The following is a 20612-nucleotide window of genomic DNA, read 5'->3' on the forward strand; positions in this document are numbered from 1 at the left end:
GATATTCATCAGTTAATTCAGAATTCATAAACCTCATAAATGCTGTGCCACTCAAAATGTAAATGTTTTCACTTAATTATTTCTGTGACGTGCATAGTATAATTGGTTTTCCCTTCATTTCATATCCTTGATAAACTTGATATCTAGCATAGATGGTTGGTTGCATAGATATATTCTATAAGCTTTCCAAGGTCTGATAAATGGGGGGGGGGGGGTGGGGGGGTGGGGGGAGGGGAAGAGAAAGAAAGAGATAAGAAGAATCTGAACCAAACAAATATTCTATTCAGACCTATAAGATGTATCGCGTATTGATATTAAGGACTTGTAGCGTAAATAAGTTACTGAAACTGTCAATTACGTGTCATCCTAGTGATATTCTGATATTGATTAAAAAAAAAAAAAAATAGAGAAATAAAAAAGGAAGAAAATAAATTAGTTTTAGCACTTTTCAGAATATGATCTATGGAAACTATCAAATGCTTGAATGATGCGATGTTTTGTGCAGTTCATTGAACTTGCCATATTTTACAGCATATCTTTTTTCCCCTTTGAAGTTTTTGAACGATTAAAAGTTTGTTCTGCTAAATGTCAGACAAGTGACTGAGATGAAGTGTAGATGCTTTTCATGGAGACATGTAGATGAATATATGCAAACAGTTATAATGCAAATTAAAAAAAAAAAAAAAAAAAAAACGGGGGAAAAATTAATTCTAATTATTTGTGAATGCATGCATGATCAGGAGTCCCAAAGTAGTCAGGCGGCTGCAATTGGATACCTCGGCTGACTTGTAAATGAAAAGCGTTGCCGCTCTATCCCTGTCTCTCGTTCAGCCTGACATATGAGCACCCTTCTGCATCTTTTCCATGCTTTGGAAAGATTGATATCTAGCATCTCATTTGAATGGAGAGATAATTTGGAGAAATTGTAGACGATCAAAAGTACACAGAATTGGGATGAGGAGGAGGAGGAGGAGGGAGATGGAGACTGCAGAGAGGAGCCTAGAATCGGCAGAACGAACACGAGACGTATCGTTTTACTGACCGATTCTTCTTAGTCTCTTTAAATCTCAAATACTGGATTGTACCAGATCCGTGGAGTCGATTTTGCGATAGTCAGTCTCGTGGCGTCTCGACCATGGTTATGAATATTAAGCTGTGAGACATCTTCAGATTAGCCAGCTGATAACTGTAACACAAAATTGCAAACATGTGTTCGTCAGTTTTTGAAACAAAAATGCAGTTCCTAAAAGTCTTGTTTTTTCTTCTTTTTTTTGTGGCATTTGTAACATGTATCTGATGTTGCTTAATCAATGTCATGAAAAATAAACTAGGTTAGAATGAAATAAAATGAAATAAAGTAGAAGATAAGAATTTATCAAAATGGGTTTTAGCCAAATGATAACCAAGCATAATCCACTGTACATACAAACATTTGTGCCACAGGGTCCAAGTTTTGACTTACCCGAGCAAATGTTACCTCGCAGTGAAGAGTGGATATAGGTTAAAGGTAGTGATATGCTTTCTCTTATCCCTCCCTCCCATCTGACCCCCTCCCCCATCTGACCCCCCTCCCCCTCAAAGAAATAATAGTAATACTTTGTGGATTTGAAGTTCAGAACAGTGATTAATTCTTAATGAATTGGATTGATGAAAAACAGCCACAATTCACCCCAAAAATGCTGTTTCAGGGCTTGAAGATGGTAGCCATTGTTGGAAAATGAAGAATGGACCTGGGAAAGATACAAGTTTGGTTTGGTTGACGGGGGGGGGGGTGGGGGGGGTGGGTGGGATAAGAGTAAATATGAGGAGACAGTCAAGAATCGTCACTCATAAATTAAAGCAAACATGTCAAGCTTTGGTGGGGTAGTGTTATGTATGTCATTTCAGTTAATCTCATGGATCAATTGAGTACTTGTGAATCATCTCTTTTGCTACTGTATGAGAACAGTTGGAGTAATGCTTTTATAATTCAAAAAGGGAAAAAGGGCAGGAATTTTTTAGATCATGGTAGCATACTTCCACATAATTTAGTAGTCTGTATTTAAACATATAACGATCCATTAGGCAAAGTTTCACTTCACTTGTTTCATTTTGATAAAAAAAATAATAAAAAAAAGTAACAGCTTCAAGGCTATTTTGATTCTCTTTATTTTAAGTTCATTCTGGTTAAATTTTATACAAATTCTCGCCAGTACTTTAATTATCATGAAAAGGCTCGCTTTCTGCAGTAATATACTGTATAATTTTAAATCTAACGAGAAAAATCTTGACAGCAATCATAGAGCAATGTCTTGCAGAATATCTAGAGTTGACAAACGAAATGGCCTGCAACAAGTGGCTGTAATATAAATGTCGCTGACATGTTCAACTACTGTAACATTTCTTTACTGTCTAAAATTCCCCCAAATTCCTATCAGGTATTCCATATTTGACAAAGGCTTCCTCCTTTTCCAGACAGTTTGCTTGTAAAATTTGCGGGGCTAATAATCAGTCCGTCATGACCTGGCTGTCATAAGGCTGGAGTGAACTGACAGTTCCTCTCGATAACCTGAGTGGCAGAGGGCTTTAGACTGCAATCTTTTGGAGAAAAAAAAACTTTGTCAGAGATGTGATAGGAGGGGTATTGTATTCTCATTAAATTCAAAGAAACTCTTTAGTTGCAAAGGTATGACTAATCAGAGAGATAAAATACTAACAATTTGGATCAGCGATTTATATAAAGGTAAGGTTTATCTGAGATTTGTACACATATATTCATTTCCAGAGATAGATAGATCGATAGAGAGAGAGAGAGAGGTAGGTCATCCATTGCAGGTCACCAATGGTGTACATTTATGTATGTAAGGTGTTATGACCTTGTAAAAGATATTTGCTTGCTAGGATGTCTCTTTTGAAAGGTTTGTAATATAGAGAAACATATATAACCAACTGTGTTGCTATTTGTTTGCTTGCTTCTACCTACAGTTTCAAAGAGGGAGGAAAAAGACAAAAAACATTAATGTTAGTGAGACAATGCGAGAGCTAAAGTTGGCCTTGCACTTGCTCGGTTAAAGAAGAGTCTTTAGAATTGTATACTTTCAAAAGAGCTTTTGCAGTTCACTACTATCCAAACTGTTGCTTAATTTCGGAAGAAACTCGATTTTAACATGCAGTACGATCCAAAAGGGCAAACATATTGTATCACATCTGGGGTATATATCTTAGTTTGAATGCATGGTCAGGGTTTGTCACTTGTCAAGCAGTATACTATGTATGTAGCTGTACACAAATATTTCGCAAGAAGAGGCGTGAAAGTATGGAAGGGGGACAGTTAGATTGACAGGCAATTTGAAATTGTCATCTATTATGTGGTCACGCCGTATACCAATGTTTCCCTTTACAGTCCTTTTTAAGACAAGGGTGTGAAGGTGCCATTTCATCCCGACATTAAAAAAAAGAGGAAAAAGAAAAACATGACTGGTAGATTAATTGCTACTTGGAGTCTTCTTTACCCCGTCACCCTCTATAATGCAAGGCTATTTAAATCAACACGATAACAAAACTGTGCATTTCACACTCCGATAGGTTTTGTTATATAGTGACAAAAATCCTAACCAGAGGGGTTTTATTTTCATTTCATAGAGGTTACAAAAAAAAATTTAAAAAAAATTCTTCATTCAGTAATCCAGCTTGTTTCCCACAAAGGCACTTCTGAAGGAGCCCGATATTATTTTCAAATATTCTGGTTCCTTTTGAAGGGGCCCTTTTGTTGCTATTTTTCTTTTTTCGGGGTCTGCCCAAGCACAGAATGGACTGGTGGAGAATTACAGCCTTTTTTTACCCCAAGGCTGTGTTTCATAGAGCGCATGTTGAAACTGTGCTACGGAACAAGTTAAATGCACTTTTACTATTGCTATTCCAGTAAGTTAAGTTTACACAAAGGATAGATCATTCGGAAAAGAAGAAAAGGGGGAAAAAAAGAAGAAAAAACAAGTACTTCAACCTAAGAGGGGGGGGGGGCACTTAAGTGACTACTGAATACTTTAACTTTGAGAAAGTCCCCATCATTATTGTTCGTTGTTACCAGCCACAAACAGCCTTGTTGTGTATGCTGGATGGTTTCATTCTTCCTCCTCCTCCCCTCCCTTCCCCTCCTCCTCCCGTCAGAAAATAAAGGAAAACATAAAAGGTTGAAATATGAGAAAAACTAGAAGGAGAGAAGCAGATATATGGTTTATAGGGAAAAAGCAAAAGAGATATATAAATAAGCTCAATTGTTATAATTCTACCAAATATTTGTTGTTGTCTGTAGGTGAGAGGTACATGAGTGAATGAGTGATAAACCAAATAGTGTGTACAGTAGTAAGCTTCAGATATGTGGAATAGTATTTCACAATTGGGGGTGGGTGGATCTGTATAAGCCTGGCATAGTTAACAGATGAAAAGTGGGGGTGGATGGGTGGGTCTGTCCAAGCCTAGACAAATCAATATCAACTGTTTGCTTGATTTTTTCCTTGCTATTGGTAAAAGCAATTAATTGATAAGGCACCCTAATCAAAAAGTCAAGTGACACTTAAAAGAGTTTGAATTTGCTCCTGCACTTATATTTAATTAACGTTAGGGCATTCGGGCGACTGATTGCTAATGATATAAACATATTGACCACAGTTGTGGTCGAAGATGCGTCATAGCAAGCTGGATGTATTTGTATAATTCCGTACACACTGGCTCACGTTTGTTATTAAAAAAGTTCTGTCTGATGAAAAAGAAAAAAAAAACTTTGCCAAAGGTGTGATAAAAAATCAATATTTTTTTTACGGATGTTATGTGTAAAATATGTCATCATTGGTTCTTTTGTTTATAGCATACCTGCAATAACTCTGCAATGTAGTTTTATCTACCACTTGAGGCACATCTGCATAATGTAGTGTGAAAAGCTTGTACGATTCTCCGGTCCGCATTTTTTAAGATTATTGCTAAAATTCATATCGGTTGATGTTCTTTGAAATGATTTACAATATTCAAAGCTTGTTGCTTCAGTTCTTATATTGGTTATTTAGGTGAAACAAATAACGCATGTTTTTAACATCATTAAAATTGTATTATATTTAATTATATTAATCCTTTACAGTTTACTCAAAGCCCACTCACGATGGTCACCCAATGACTCGTAGTTACTCACCAACACCAACACCAACACAAGGAATTTAATTTTTTTCTGGGAGTAGTGCTAAATATTTTAACAGCGTATTTTTAACAGCCACAGAACATAGATTTACTAGTTGTTAGTCAATTGAAGAAGCATCGTTAATTCATCGTATATTGGTTCTGTGTTTCAGTAGGTCAGTGCCTTCCACAGTCACATATTGTAATACTGCTATCTCATATTAATACTAAATGCCTATATATAGATCTAGCCATTTACACAAAGCTTGCGTCTTACTATGATATCTGCTGAATATAGTATTGATTAGACACCCCTGCTAGAGCGTATGACCTTGCATGTTTGATGTATTTATCACACTCGATGCGAAATTCTTCCAAGCGTCAGCTTTGTACTATCGCTCAAAGATGAACGATTTTGTGCACTCTTTTTTTTTTCACTCCCGATTGATTCACATCATTAATTTAATAACTCTGTTGCAAAATTGATGGGTGCTTTTATTACCCAGAATGCACTATTGCCATGGTTATCCCGCTCTTTGTGCAAAGTGAAGCATTTACTGCCTATAATAAACAAGGGGAGTATTTAAAAGTTTGATGTTGTTAACCTGTAGTGCTCACTTCAAAGGTGTCTGTGATCTGGAAATTTTATTTTGGTAATATCACAAGTTAGTTTCAAATTAAGAGGTTTTGGATTATGTAGTTTGTCTTATCTTGTCTTTGGTTTTGTTTCTTTGTCTTCTTTGTTGGCTGCTTTTTGTTCATAATTTTTAGTGAGATTTAATCAATCTGACATTGAATGCACAGGCTTAGCAGTGTATATATACACTCCTGTACTGTGCCTGATTTTCTGTTGCCTATGCACTGGTAATAACTGTATTGGTTTGTCATTTTGCAATGAATTGTCTTTCAAATTTGAGGGTCAAACCTCAGTTAATGTCTGAACAGGGAAAAAAGTAGGCAAAGTTCTGTAAATTATTTTACATCAAAAGACAATTTTCTTCCACCACATTTGAAAATTGTCATGTGCAGTTAATAGTGTACATATCATAGCAACCACAAAGATTCATTCCGTTTTTGTAGGCATGACAGCAAACTTGAAACGCACTACTGTACATATAAATATATAGCAATTTGGGAATGATTATAATGATGTTAATGTTCATTTGAAGATTTATTAGTGTCATTCAGAATATTAACATTTTTACTCTGCTTAACTGTCTCCTCACAACCTCAACACTCTTGTTGTACTATGCCTAGTGTGAACTGGTAAATTTTTTGGTATCCAACCTCAGCAACCAGTCACTGCTGGTCAATAACCCTTCTCATTCTATCACCCCAATGTGCCTAGAATTTTTTATTTTATATTCATGTGGAGTTTCATCTGTTCAAATCTACGAAAATAAACTTCAAATTTGCTACTCTAAGAAGTTAGAAATTTCACAATAGAAATAAATAGTACAGTGATTTGAGAGCAAAACTTGAAATGTGTTAGAAACTTTTCTGGTGAGGACTTGACTTGGCCTTCAAATTTAGTGACTTAAATTGTTTACAACTAAATATAGGATATCTTCTTGTATGATGTCATTATTGTTGTATGTGCCTCATAGTGTAATTCCTTAATAAGCTGAATCAAATCCCACCGTCCTTCTTTTTAACCCCTACTTTGAATTGCAAAATAAGAGCCTGATTTCCTCCTTTGCAGTAAGAGATTTGCTACTTGTAACAGTGGACAGTGTTCTAATGGTGGAGGGGCATATATGCACCAAAGTCACAGCTTACTCCCCTGTGACCCCAAATCCACTTTTAATTGCCTTTCTTTCTTTGATATTTTTTATCCTGATTTATATCATTGATAGAGCTGCTTGATGGGCTTTACTCTACTTACTGGTTATTTAGATGGACATTCTTAGCATGCCTAGCTAAGAGGAGCTCAATGGACCATGGTCAGTAGGATAAATGAAGATGATGAAGGGGGGGGGGGTGAAAGGAAGGAAAAAGATGAGAGTACACTTCAACTTCTTCATCTGGTCTTGTCATCTCTTAAATGCTTAAGCTCTCTGTAGAGTTTATTGCAGGGTGACCAAACTTTTGTAATCTTGAGAGCAGCCATACAATAAACTTCCTTTTCCTCTTTGAGAGCTGCAAGACATGAACAATGTCAATCAATAAATTCATCAAGAAGTAATCAATCAATCAATAGTTAAAGGAATAATTTATCCAGCATTAGAGAGCAAAGTTTGAAGTGTAAAGTGTATACAAGGTAAATAATGCAAACTTGCAAAGATGTTTGATAACTTTGTACATGTATGATGAAACCATGGAGTTTTCCATGTTGAATTAGTAACCCAATTCATAAACCTTGAATGGTGATGCGTCGTTAGGTTATTAGGTTATGGATTCAATATTTTATATTTGCTGCATTTGTTAAAAACCAAATCTTAATAACAGAAAAAAAACATTGTAATAAATAGAGAAAGCCCTCAGTGATTGGAGCACATGTGGCTTGATGATGTCATATTCAGACTCGATCACAGCTTCAAACTTGTGTGTGAAGGAACATTAAACAAAAGATATCTCACAATGGAATAACATTTTTCCTTAGCTGCATGTTTGGGGAAGTTGTTACATACATAGCTGATCATTCATGATAGAACTTAAGGTTTTGTGTAGATCTCCTTGAAGGGGATGCTCTGGTCATGCTGTATTTTGGAATCAAATCAGCTGTAGAAAAATCCCAAAAGTGTGGGTTTACACTTGTTAAGTATCTAACGAAACTAGCCTGAATGGAAAGGTGAAAAGTTCGATCACCCTTAAACGGCCTATTTGAAAAATCATCAAAATCATCAAAAATTGAGAATTTTGACATGTAAATGGCAGAGCCTTCCTGTAATGCAAATGGTGAAGATGAAACCTATGTAACCACATAAACAATGTAGGGGTTTGTTGCATACACACGCAAGTACTGCACAGCTGTGACTACAAATTTCCATTGTGTAAACTAGGAACTATTTTCATGTCTATAGGGACATGCATGAGAATTCATGCTCAGGCAATGAGAATAAGCTATCATTTAGGAATATGTGCAACAAATCAGAAGGAACAGGAACTGAATGATGATTGGAAGGAGAGATTCAATGGAGTGAGCATGCATGGCTAAAGGATACATCTTAAAGGATAAAGAAGTAGCGACTTGTCAGAAGAGAGACTGATATATGAAATATTGGTTAATTTCGTTACAAATAATTTAAGCCCAAACCATTTAATTCAACCAACATATATCCATAACCAGGCAACACAGAAGGGGGGGGGAGGGGGGGAGGGGAAGACAAAACACAGCCACGGATCTATTTGAACTGAGGGGGAAATGGTGGTAAACTTCACAGATTATCTGCAGGATGAAAATTTAATACTCTCAACAAGTGATGATGGTCTTTGGGTAATTTCTTTGTTTTGTTTATCCAGTAATATGATTAATGAGATCCAAGTTTTGACAGACTTTGATCATTTTGTTACTAAAACTAGAATGGCTAAAATTTTAGAACTGACAGGGTGCGATTGACCTAAAGATTGATGTAGTTTAATAAATCCATCCTAGCTAGCATCTGCCTGCTGTAAATCTTAGAAGGTCAAACTGACAAGAGATGCAATTAAAAGGAATGCCTGAGATCCATCCAGCATTATTTGGGTATGGTGTTGGATGTCTATTTGATAATATGCATGTGTGTATAATTTATATGCAGTACTATATATCATATATATGATGGTTGCTAGGTTCAGAAAGTCAGTAATAGTTATCAACAAATTGTACCTCCTTTAGCAAGAGAAGATACCCAGTTTGACTCGATTGAAATGGAGTATTTTACTTATTAGTAGTTGCACATGGAAGAATATGGTGTTTTAATAAATTTCAGTCGTTTGATTACAGGAAAAGAAAACCAAATAATTTCTGTGTGATCAGTGTGTGAATTTTTTCGTTTTTTTAAGCTGTGAGTTGTACGTCTCCTCCTTCCTCTCATATTCCCCTATACCATAAGAACACAGATAATGCCCGGGATCTCTCTTCAGAAACTTGCACCCCTTTCTCTGTACCCCATCAAGTTCTCCAAAATAAAACCACAAAGTCTTGATGTAATGAAGGCAGCTTAGAGGTCTATGTCAGGTTTGTTACATTCTTTAGCTGTTTGATTGACTTCATCAACTGGGGTAACCAGGGGACAGATTACCCAGTTGGGATGTAGAGCAAACGTTAATCCCAGAGGCAATAAACATGACTCTACCTACAAACCTAAAGAGGATGCGGCAGTGATCTAGTATAGTCTTACCGTGTATATCCAAACTAGTGAAAAAGAAATTAAATGCCTGCCTCTCATTCTCTCTCTCACCCTCTATCACTACATCAGCAGCACTGGAGGAAATAAGCGCTGATAAATTATTAATAAATTGAATTTGCCATGGGAGAGGCAGATAGGAAGACAGAAGGGAGGGGGGGGTGGGGATATATTGATTGATTGATTTATTTTAAGGAAATTGTTGATTTATGATGAAATGGCAAGGAATTATCAAAATACTTTTTGTAAAGTGAAGAATAAATATAAGAAGAAATGAGGAACAAAATGTGGGGAATAGAAATTGATTAATTGATTTCGTCTGAGTAAATTGTTGATTTATGATGAGAAGTGGAAAAGAAGAAAATTAAGAGGGGAAAAAGAAGATGAAGAAGAAGAAGAGGAGGAAGAAAAAAAATGAATATTTGAAAGGAAAAATGCTGTCAAAATATACAGTATCAGATGTTCTGTTTGTCAAGAAAACATTTATTGTTGTTGTGTAACAGATTATGGAAATCCAAGTCATTGACGTCCGGATTGTTACTTGGAGCGCGGTTCAAGCATTTTGTTACCGGATCATTTAAGAGTGCAAGAGATGTCATCCTGTATAGATTACATCGATATTGGTATTAAACAGGTTGATTGTGACAAGTCTCATAAAAAATCCCAGCTGGATTTTTAGAATGATTTGAAGGTAATTCTTCAAAATTTGATATCATATTCTCTTATAAAGAGACCACATTCATCTCTCTTTTATTAACTCTTTGTCTAGTATCCTTTATAAGATTTATCCCTTTTCAACGAACCCTCTATTTCCTCATATTTTATTTATTACTGTCCCTGGGGATTTTTTAAAGACTTATCTCTCAGACTCAGTACTACCTGTATCAATTCCATCACTTTGTCAAATGCTTCATTTAAACTCAACTTTTTTTTATTCTTGACTTTTTTTTTGTGTGTGACATTTCCTGAGATTTATCAACTCTTAAAAATAAAAAAAAAAGGTGAAAAATGAACCCTAAAAAATATAAAATATATAAGTTACAAAAATGGAAAACAAAGGAAGGGTTTGAGTTTCATTTGAAACCATATCCAGTTATGGCCCCACTGAGATCCTTAGAAATTTAAGTGAAACCCCTGGTTGTGCAATAATTTTTGGGGGTCGTGACCTTCTTTTAACTCCTCTCTTAGTTTTGATAGCGTCATAACCAGCTCAGCCTGTTGAAGTTTCACTAATATCTGCCAGTATCAGAGTTTTCAGAGTCCAGTGATGTGCCATCTGGTCCCCTTTTGGATGAGAAAGAAAGAAGAAAAAAAAAAGAAGCTCAACTCTGTTTGATCCCACCCACCAGTCCTTTCGTCATCATAATCCCTGCTTTTTGCTCCCCAGCCAAAGCAGACAGATCTGTTGGCCATAACGACCATCTTTTGATTACCTCCCAGTCCATCATACATTCCAATTGCAATTGTTAAAAAGTTCTTTCAGGCTTGCAGGAGCCTAAATTTGTAATTATATTTTTTAAAGAGCCCAAAAAATAATAAACTATGACGTGTGAAGGATGGCTATATCAGTTCTCGATAAAGGGGTGAAGATTGAGCGGGCAGCGTGCCCTCCGATGACATCTGCTCTGTGTCGATCCCAGAGAATCCTGATTCGGAGTAACTTTATCCTGATTGCTTCGACCTGATATTACCGGGAATAAAGAGGCAGAGTTGTTAATAAACATTGTATAAATCTTTGCTGTTGGATTAAACCAGATCCCATTATTGATGAAACAGAATGTCTATTTTTAAGCTATACAACAACTAATAGAAACCCAATCAAGTTTTAACAGTTGTGTAGTTACAGAGACTTCATTTTAAGGGGGGATGGTGTTTGTATACTTCATACCTTCCGGTGAGAAGTGATCTGTTTCTCCATCTTTAATTACACGTTACTTTTCATTACTTAATTGATATCCTCTGTGTGTTCCTCTGGTTGGTTAGTGTTCCAATAATATTATAATTTGGTCAGTGAACCTTCTACTAAACATAGACCTTTAAAGCAGTACGTCAACAAAGTAAGTAAGTTAATATTCTGCTGTGTATGTATATTTATTTTCATATATTTGACTGAGAAAAAAAATTCCTGGGCGTCCACCTAGCAATGTCCTCTTTGCTTTTGTGTAAGTTTGTTGATTTTTGAAAATCCAACAAAATCTTATCGTATCCAGGTGCTAAGGCATAAGTGATACATTGCACATTCAGATTCCAGGTCCCAATTATGAATACTTGAGGTATTTTAAATCCATGTACTACTAGTCAGGCCTTAAGAATGTAAGGAGCAATCACTCTGCTCTAGGTGCTATTAACCAACTTCAGCAAGCAGCCACCCGAAGCCACAAACTGTTATAATTGTTAACATACTACTACACAATATGATGTACTGAACAGGTATGGTATGTTTTCACAGTGTGTTTATACTGGCAGAATTTGTACCATTCTATTTTCAGGGAAGATGTATGGGGAGAGCTGCTTGTATCCAGTTCAAATTTTGTTATTATAAGAAGAGAAGCAGATATTATTTATATAAAAGGAGACAAAAATCCATTCCCCCATTCTCAGGAAATGTTTGTGAGCCACGTGCCTGCTGTATATGGTTGGTGCTGATGCAAACTAAGCGATTTGATATCGGTGCAAGCGGAAATAAATTGCAACTGTTATTAACTTGATGTATATATGTTCCTTTATGGAAGGAGCAGCCTCCATACGGTTCATAAATGAACGTTTGTTGGCAGTTCTGAAGAGCTCAAATTTGACTTCACAAGCATGTACACGCATGATTGTTGAGTGTTAGTTATAGAGGGTGATGGTGCGTATAGCGACCCTTTAATCACCATCACAAGTTTAATCAAACGGAAGTTATTGTTTATAACATCCTAACAAGTGACACCAACTAATTTCACTGTTTGATTGTCTATATAGTGTCAGTTTGCTGCCTTTTTTGGTGCTCTTGTTGGTGAATTTATGCACATTACAAGCTTCTCATAGTAGATCTGTATAATTAAAGTAGAGCTATCATTTGTAGCTAGCTATCTTTAGAGTAGCTGCCAGGGTTTCATGTCACTCCAAGAATCAAACTAATGAGAAAACACAACATTGACGTGATCCATATGTGAGAGCGTGTTCTGCAAACATGTGTTAAAATTTGTACAATGAGAAAAACTAAAATCTATGTTGCACTAATTTTGTTGCATCAGAATTGCTTTCATTTCGCAAGCAACTCCTTCTCATGTGTTGGGATTCCCATTCCGAATCTGACTGGAACATGTGAAATCTCGCACGTGCTGGTTATATGTACTCCTCATTGTGTACATGGAGTAAACATTCATGACACAGCTATCTTAAAACTTTCATGTGTTGGTTAATCCATTTATTACCAACTTAAATATGAGGTGGACATCCAAGGCAAAGCTATCTTAAAAATAAATTCATAACCAACTTGAATGTAAGACAAAGAAGCATATATTTACTCCAAATTCCATGCACACTCTCGAATCATAATTCAAAGATCTTCTTGGGAAATAATATGTATCTCTATTGAAACTTGATCTACAAGACAAACATGAAGTTGACAAGAAGGAATCTTTGTGAAATATTAGTTTATTGGTAGGGGGAAGGGGGGTTTGGGGGGGGGGAGGAGGAGGGAGAAAGGGAAGAAGGGAGAAGAAGTGAGATTCCCAGGCACATATTCTTCCAGAAGAGTTAGATGGTTTTCAATGTATGATTTAACAGAGTGTTGAGACTTCCTCCCTCTTCTAAACCCCAAAGTAATGATTGAATTGGGGATGTGTGAAGAAACAAAAACTGGGTTAATTGACAAAATTCTACTTCAGAGCTACTTTAACATCCGGGCCCCTTAGTTTGTTTTTTTCACGAAGAGTACCGGGTAAACAATATACTAGATTTATCCCCAAGGATCCTCGTGGGCATGTACTGGGTACAGAGAGGGGTGTCACGAAAAGACATGTCAGTATTACGTTACAATAGATAACTTAACAAAAGAGGACCCTTCGGAACGATGTTGGGCCTCTTCGAGTTCTTCAGGCCACCCATAAGTAGGTAATGTCCCTATAGTCAGTGTCAATTGTTGTATAAGTACTTTTTTATCAATCCTAACTGTGGGAGTATTAGTATTAATCTTTGAGCTTTGGGTTTTGCTTCTTTGGGTTCAAATATATTCATTTCCCCATTTTTTTTTTCTTGACCACAAAGACATATATATGTACATTTGTCACATTTGTAAGAGAGTGAAGCATTTAATACTCATCTTTCTGCTTATCATATCAAGGTATCTATTATGGTTCCTTGTATGTAATCTTTGCAAACATCAGTCCTTCACTCCAGGGATCCTTCCCCTCTTTTTGCTCATCAAATATGGGTTTCCTCCTCCTCCTCCTTGTGGTCTCTGATGTGTGAAGCAGGTGCGGCCTGTATCAAAGGGTTGATCTCTGTCTAACCGTTCTGCTTCATGGAGTCAGTTCTCCCCTGGAGGTGAAGCCAGGCCTGGTTACTGATTGTGTTTAAAGGCAAACTGGGGTTATCTTTTATATCTCCGTGCACCCAGGTGGTATCGACTTCGGAAATGTATAAGGGAGGTGTCAATTAACCAATTTAGTATGATGACCAGGTAGCTTTGCTTGAGAGAGGCTAAATGAAATTGCCCTGCTTATTGTATTTGCAGAAAATTTACAGATGGCACTGTGATTCAAGGAAAGTTTTGATAGACCTTGATGTAAGAACTAGATGTATGATCGGTTGACCAAGATGTGATCTGTACTTTCAGAAAAAAATCAAAAAATCAAAATGAAGCTTCTCTCCCTCTACTAATCACTAGATCTCTGTGGTACATATATATATATATATATATATATTTATATATTTATAGATATCACCCATTCTTAATAGTATTCATCCATCGTGAAAGAGTGTTTTTCTGTATATTTGAGATTTACTTTGATAAGAGTACGATATCAAAGCCAAAAGTGCAGCCATTCAAAACAGTCACAAACTGTAAGCTCCTTATAAAATTAGTTTGGAAAACAAGAGTACAGTGAGCATGTAGAGACAAGTTAGTTCATTCTCGGTAGTATACACACGTGTACATGCACATCACACAGCGATTCATAGCCCAAAATGTTGTTTTCATACATGTGTAAAGAGCATGTATAATTGGAAATTAATAATACATACAGTAAATAGTCTTATGCATAACAGTACCTCTTGTTGTACCTCACCAAACAGTGCTGAAAGAATCAGATCAATTTCACTGTAAAGGGTACTCATGCTTCTAAAATCCTTCATACCCCACTTTTCTCTAGCTCAGTTAAATATGCAGGATTGTTGTCTCAATATATCGCGTTGAAATACTCCAGCAGGCGATTATTGTCAGACGCTTTCAGCATTTTCTTCTTGCGATCTCAATATTTCTGCCCCCCTGAACACGATAAAGCAGAAATGCTTAACAGAAATCAATCTGTGCTTTTTAAGTTAAATGGTGTTAAGTAAACTGGTTAGCAGCGGGAGGAAAGAGAGAGAGAGAGAAAAAATTGTCACATTGGGAAAGAGGAGAAGAAAAGAAAAGGAAAAAGGAAAAAAGAGAAAGAATAAGCAAAAGAAAAGACTAAGACTTTGAAAGACTACGAAATTTGTGTCACAATTTTGTAAAGTCGGTTTAGATTTCTCAATTCTCTTCAAAAATAGTTGAAGATTATTTCTCCGGAGCCAAAGAGGGGCCATATCGTGCTTTTCACTAATCGTGATAAATCTTTGCAAAGCCATGAAAATCAGTGTATTGATTGACTAAGAGATGAGATAAAATGTTTTAACTGAAGGGGATTGGAGGGGGGGGGGGAGAGTAGTAGCGTCTGAATTTTAAATTAGGGAATTGATCTTTTATAGAGGTTGTTGAAAAGGGGAACAGAGTTATCCATTTCTGTATGACTGATGTTATCTCACTCTGTGTGAGGCCCTTGGATTTGTCATTACAACTATTTCTGATGCCGAATGTATCAACTTTTTTTTCCTTTTTTTTACTACAGAGCAAGATTTTATAGTTAAAATCAGATTTTTAAAATATTTTTTTATTAAATGATCTTGCTCAAATCTATGATTAGGTGTACTATTACTGAAATCCCATAGCAGTACACTTCATTTGTTAAGTGTATTTCCAAAAGGAAAGGAAAAAACAAAAAAAGGGTTGAAAAGTTGGATTATTTGTATCCTAGTATCCTTGAAGGTTGGGGCATGTAGAAAACTGATCAGTGTGTTACTGTGTGAGGGAATGTGATGGAGGATTGTACGACTGAGAGGTAATGGAAGGAGACTTCTGTGTAGAGGGTGAAGGTGTGGCCATGATTTACCTGATGCTGTATAATAATTTCAAATTTTGTTATTTACTTCGCTCCTCGCTTACCTGTCTCCTCACAACCTTAGCACCTCATTCTACCGTGCCTATAAAGTCCTGGTAAATAAATAACACTGTGCGCCCTCTATGACCGGACCCCCCTTCCGGTCCCTCCTCCTTTTTCATTCTACCATTCCAAGTGCCTACACGCATATTTTTCTTGTGGATAGTTTCCTTGGAAAATTGTCTTGGTTTTCTTCGACGATCGCCGGAAGTTTTTTAGCTTCGGATCTTTAGAAGTTTGACAGTCCTTTCCTGACCGATAAGTATCCTTTTTGGTTCCTTGCTTTTTGCAAAGCAAGGAACCTATGCATTCAACTTGGCGTGTGTGTGTGTGTGTGTATGTGTTCAAGTTTGATACCTTATGGGGTACTATACGAGTTTCAGCATTACTTACAGGGTACACATTCCTTACGGGGAACAAATTCAGTACCCCGTAAGGACACTGTACATTTTCAATGCAACTATCAGGCTGAAACATCTCTCTGACAACCCCTCTTTGTTAATGCCTGTTCACACACCTCCATACAATTGACCTTCACGCTTGATTGAACTTGAGCAGGTTCTTAATTACTGCCACCATTTTGCCTTGTGCAGTTCTAATCTGCCCCAAACTATTGCTTTCAATGCAGTGTAGAAATTGTGCTGTTGGAATAATGACAGAGGGAAAAGGATGTATTTACTCTGCATCCTTGCTTACCTGTCTCCCCACTACCTTAGCACTAATGCTCTACCATGCCTAGAGTGATCTGGTAAAATTTCAAGTTACAACGCAAAGTGTTATAACTTCTTTAGCAACTTTATATAAAGTGCTTTCCAAAAGTCATTGTTTTATAGATCCATACAGCAGAGAAAAAATGTTTATCCTGAATCGGTAATTAGTGAGAACTGGCATTGGTGTGCAGTAAAGAGATAGAAGTAATATCATTACTGTAACAAGTTACATTTGATGTATATCTTAGACACTAGTGTGGTATTTTCAGCACTTTTTTGTCCTCGCCATATGTAGGCCTGCATCATGTCTGCACTTGGCTTAGGTTGGTAAACGAATGATACACATTCAACAATGATACAACTGGTCATGATTTATTTGTAACTAGTAACATAGCTTGCAAATATAATCAATTAAATTTCCAGAATGTAGGCTTTAACTAAGGCATTTATAAATACATTGGTTCTTCAATACAAATCGTAACTCGAAAACCCCGGGCACTGGTAATTGAGGAAAAGATTAGTGTAATTTGTACACTAATTGCATGGAACTGCCACGAAAAATATACAAGAAAGTATGGGATCATTTTGAAGCTGTGATGGTGAGTGTTCCTCTTATCTTAATTAAGTATGTAATAAGGCCTATTGAACACTTTGGCGAAGTAGGCACTTTGATTAATAGGGAGCTCCAATGATTTGCAGAGATTCATCAATTTATCATTTTAAGTAATTCATATTTTCTTACCTCCAAATGGTTAATTTTGTGGGGCCAAGAATCTCTTCATCAAGTAATTACCCATTCTTTTTCATATGTCTGGCTACTTAACTTGAATATTTTGTTTGAAGAAGTACAGAGCACAATATTGCATAAAACAATAGTTTGCTTTATTAACTCAAGTATGTTTCATTAAGCAGGGAAAACCATTGATCACCAAGCCAATAACAGCAAACTATTATTGTTTATTTAGTATAATACTTCAGTAATTTGTTACAGTAGGCAAAGGACTTAACATTTAGGGGTCTTGCATTATTACAAAAACTGTATGCATCATTGGAATATAATTTTGTATGTACATCACTGAGAATATAGTTATGGATATTGCATTGAAAAATGTTTGTTTGTATTACACAGCCGTGGCAGAAATTTGTTACAAACTGAGAATTCCATTGGTCATCAATTATGAATGGCTGACTACCCACAATTGGCTATAGATATACTCTGGTAAGTCACCTTTAATTGTTATTGATGCATGCACATATAATCAAGTAATATGGACATGAATTCACCTGAAAATGTTTTGCCAAGAGTGGTGGCATTTGAGTGGTGTATAGTCAAACCATTTGAAAGGCTTTTGCGGGAGGTTACAGGGACTTTGTGTGTTCAGATTTTAGGTGCATTTCTCAACCATTTAACACCTTGTAAAATGGGTTTTGAAACAATTGCTCATAAGTAACATTGTGCTATATTCAGAAAGCTATACATACCATATCTATGGATTTTTTAAGCTTTCAACTTTTGGATGTCTAAGTTTATCTATACATTGACTAATTGAATAAAATTCATAATATGACTGTATTGCCTCCAGTTTACAAGGTCACACAAAATCTGTGAAGGAAAAAGGCTGGATTTAATACTAGGTTGATTTAGTGTTGATATGAAGGCAAAGATTTTTGGGCAGTGTAAAGAAGTTTATAATACAGAAGGTAACATTACCAATGAGAACTACACTGAGGAGTTGACTTCAGCACTTAATTCAATAAAAATGCATTCATGACATTGAGCATAGCTTAAATGAACATACCTAAAAAGGCTAGAAGATTGAGTATTCTGAATTGCACAAAAATGCTCTATTATTGTGACATATCAAAGCAAAACATTAGCTTTAAATTAAAAAAGTGTCTTAGTACATTCTGCTGAATAACTGAGTGCTATTTGTCATAAACAACATTTGGGAATGGACCTTTACAATTTATTAATCTACTCACACAATTTCATATGCAACTTGTAGAATTAATTACACTTTTTCAACATGTCCCAGAGTGGATATGTTGAAATTGATTGACAAAGTACAAATGTTTATGCAATAGAAAATGTGATCAAGATAGATGTTGGTGTTATAGGTTTCACATTTCACCAATATGCAGGATTTTAGAATGAACTCACTAGCATGTAGTAAATCTGTACATTATTTTATAGCAACAAACTTGTATGACAAACTGAATTTAGAAATATTGGTAAGGGAAGTAGAAAATGAGGTATCAGTTTAATTCCCAGCTCTGTCAAGCAATGCTTACAATTTTTTCATGTAGTTTTCCTACTGGGGCGTACATATTTTTCCAGGTGGGGGGGGGGGGACGCTATAGATGATGAGACTGACTGTTGTGTATGGCCTAGTTAGAAACCAAAATAAATGGGGGAGGTGAGAGCTACAGAAGTCAGGGAGAGGTAAAAGTCATAATATATCCACACATACAGAGAAGTTATATAATCACACCCTACTGTAGAAAAATTATAATTACAGTTGATTTAGTAACTAGAAATGGGATACCTTCATGGTAAATTACATGGAAAGGGTTGAAGAGATGTCTTTGTTGCTTAAGTGGGTCATTTGGGAAGCTGTTGGTAGTAAAATTTGGTGTCTGAGAGTGGGGCCAGGGGGGGGTAGTGGACAAAGGGTTCCACCTTTCCCCTTTAAGAAATGTTTGGAATTTTTGTAGCAATTAGATGCAATATTTACTGGTTCTCTCTCAGTACAAGTCATTGCATATTTGAAGTTAATATCTGCAGGTAGGGATACTTGGGGGAGTGGTCCAAGGGGGGGGGGGGGGTAGGGTGTCCACCTCCCCTTTTGGAATGTTTTGGATTTTATAAGGCCCTTGATATAAGATGTTGCAATGTTTATTGGTCATTTCCCAGTGCTAATTGAATCATTTGAATTTAGTATTTGCAGAGATGTGGACCTAAGGGGGGGGGGGGGGGATGCAGTATTTTGGATTAAATCAGTTGGAAAGTATACAGGGTCTATGTGAACTGCAAAGCAGTATGAATAGTGTTATCCTTATAGGAGGGAAGAATTACAACTGTATGAGTTTTTAACTTTTTCCTGTAGTTAATAATTTACAAATCATTTGTAAAGCTATCAGTAATCTTCTTCAAAATGGAAAAATAGCCTTCAGAACTATGGGTGCAGGATTTGGTAAAGGTAGTATCAACAACAAAATTGATTCATTGATCCAATTCCTTCTTAATTGATAAAGTTTCTTCAAGGATTGGAGTAGTGTTTAATCATTGTTATTATTCAGTTGTTTCAAAATACTACATGAGACAGTACATAACATACCTGTACAAACAGGGGATTCTTGGGGTTCAGACAACCTGCCCCCCCAAAAAAAAAAAAAAAATTGTAATAAATAAATAACAAATAATTAAATAAATAAATAAAATGATAATAATAAATAAAAATAGCAATTAAAACAATGAAAAGCAAATAAATGAAAATTAACTGAATAAGTATATAAGAAACTTTCCACGTTTTACATTTTGTTCTTTCAAATTGCTTTAAATGTACTTCAGTATGGTTAAAATATTCCAATCTGTGTTTTGCAATAAAGTGCCTCCCAGCTTAACTTAGTTCTACTTTGAGGTTAGCCATAATTAGTACCCCGATAATTTAGGGAATGCTTTGAGCTATATTTTATATTTGCAAGTACTGTATGCAAGGGTTTCATTAAAAGCTGCTAACTGGTTATTTTTTGCCTTTTATGCAAAAAACAAGACATAGCAAACCTATGTGATATTCTAATCATTAAATGTAAGTTGTTAGGATAACTTGTGGATTTTAGCATTTGAATGTTTGTAACATATATTTTTTGAGTGCTTGAAAATGTAAACACTTGAACAATAGGGAAAGCAAGAAATAAATTTGGTAGAGGCCTATAGCATACTGAAGTATATCTTCTGCCACTTTGCTAATGTGTACGTTTAC

General features: G+C 36.0%; 2 protein-coding genes across 5 annotated transcripts in view; both read left to right on the top strand.

Annotated features, from left to right (window-relative positions):
* The window catches only part of LOC139981488 (receptor-type tyrosine-protein phosphatase delta-like), a 234767-nt gene that overhangs the window by 20108 nt on the left and 194047 nt on the right, over positions 1 to 20612 (top strand). The gene's annotated exons all lie outside the window — the stretch shown is intronic.
* Positions 15894 to 20612, top strand: part of LOC139981477 (uncharacterized) — a 48064-nt gene continuing 43345 nt past the window's right edge. For both annotated transcript variants that reach the window (XR_011797861.1, XM_071993891.1), the window contains exon 1: positions 15894 to 17848. The gene's annotated coding sequence lies outside the window, so the exon portion shown is untranslated. The remainder of the gene's footprint in view (positions 17849 to 20612) is intronic.

Source organism: Apostichopus japonicus, chromosome 2 (genome assembly GCF_037975245.1).
Source record: "Apostichopus japonicus isolate 1M-3 chromosome 2, ASM3797524v1, whole genome shotgun sequence".
In the NCBI taxonomy this organism is placed as follows: domain Eukaryota; kingdom Metazoa; phylum Echinodermata; class Holothuroidea; order Aspidochirotida; family Stichopodidae; genus Apostichopus; species Apostichopus japonicus.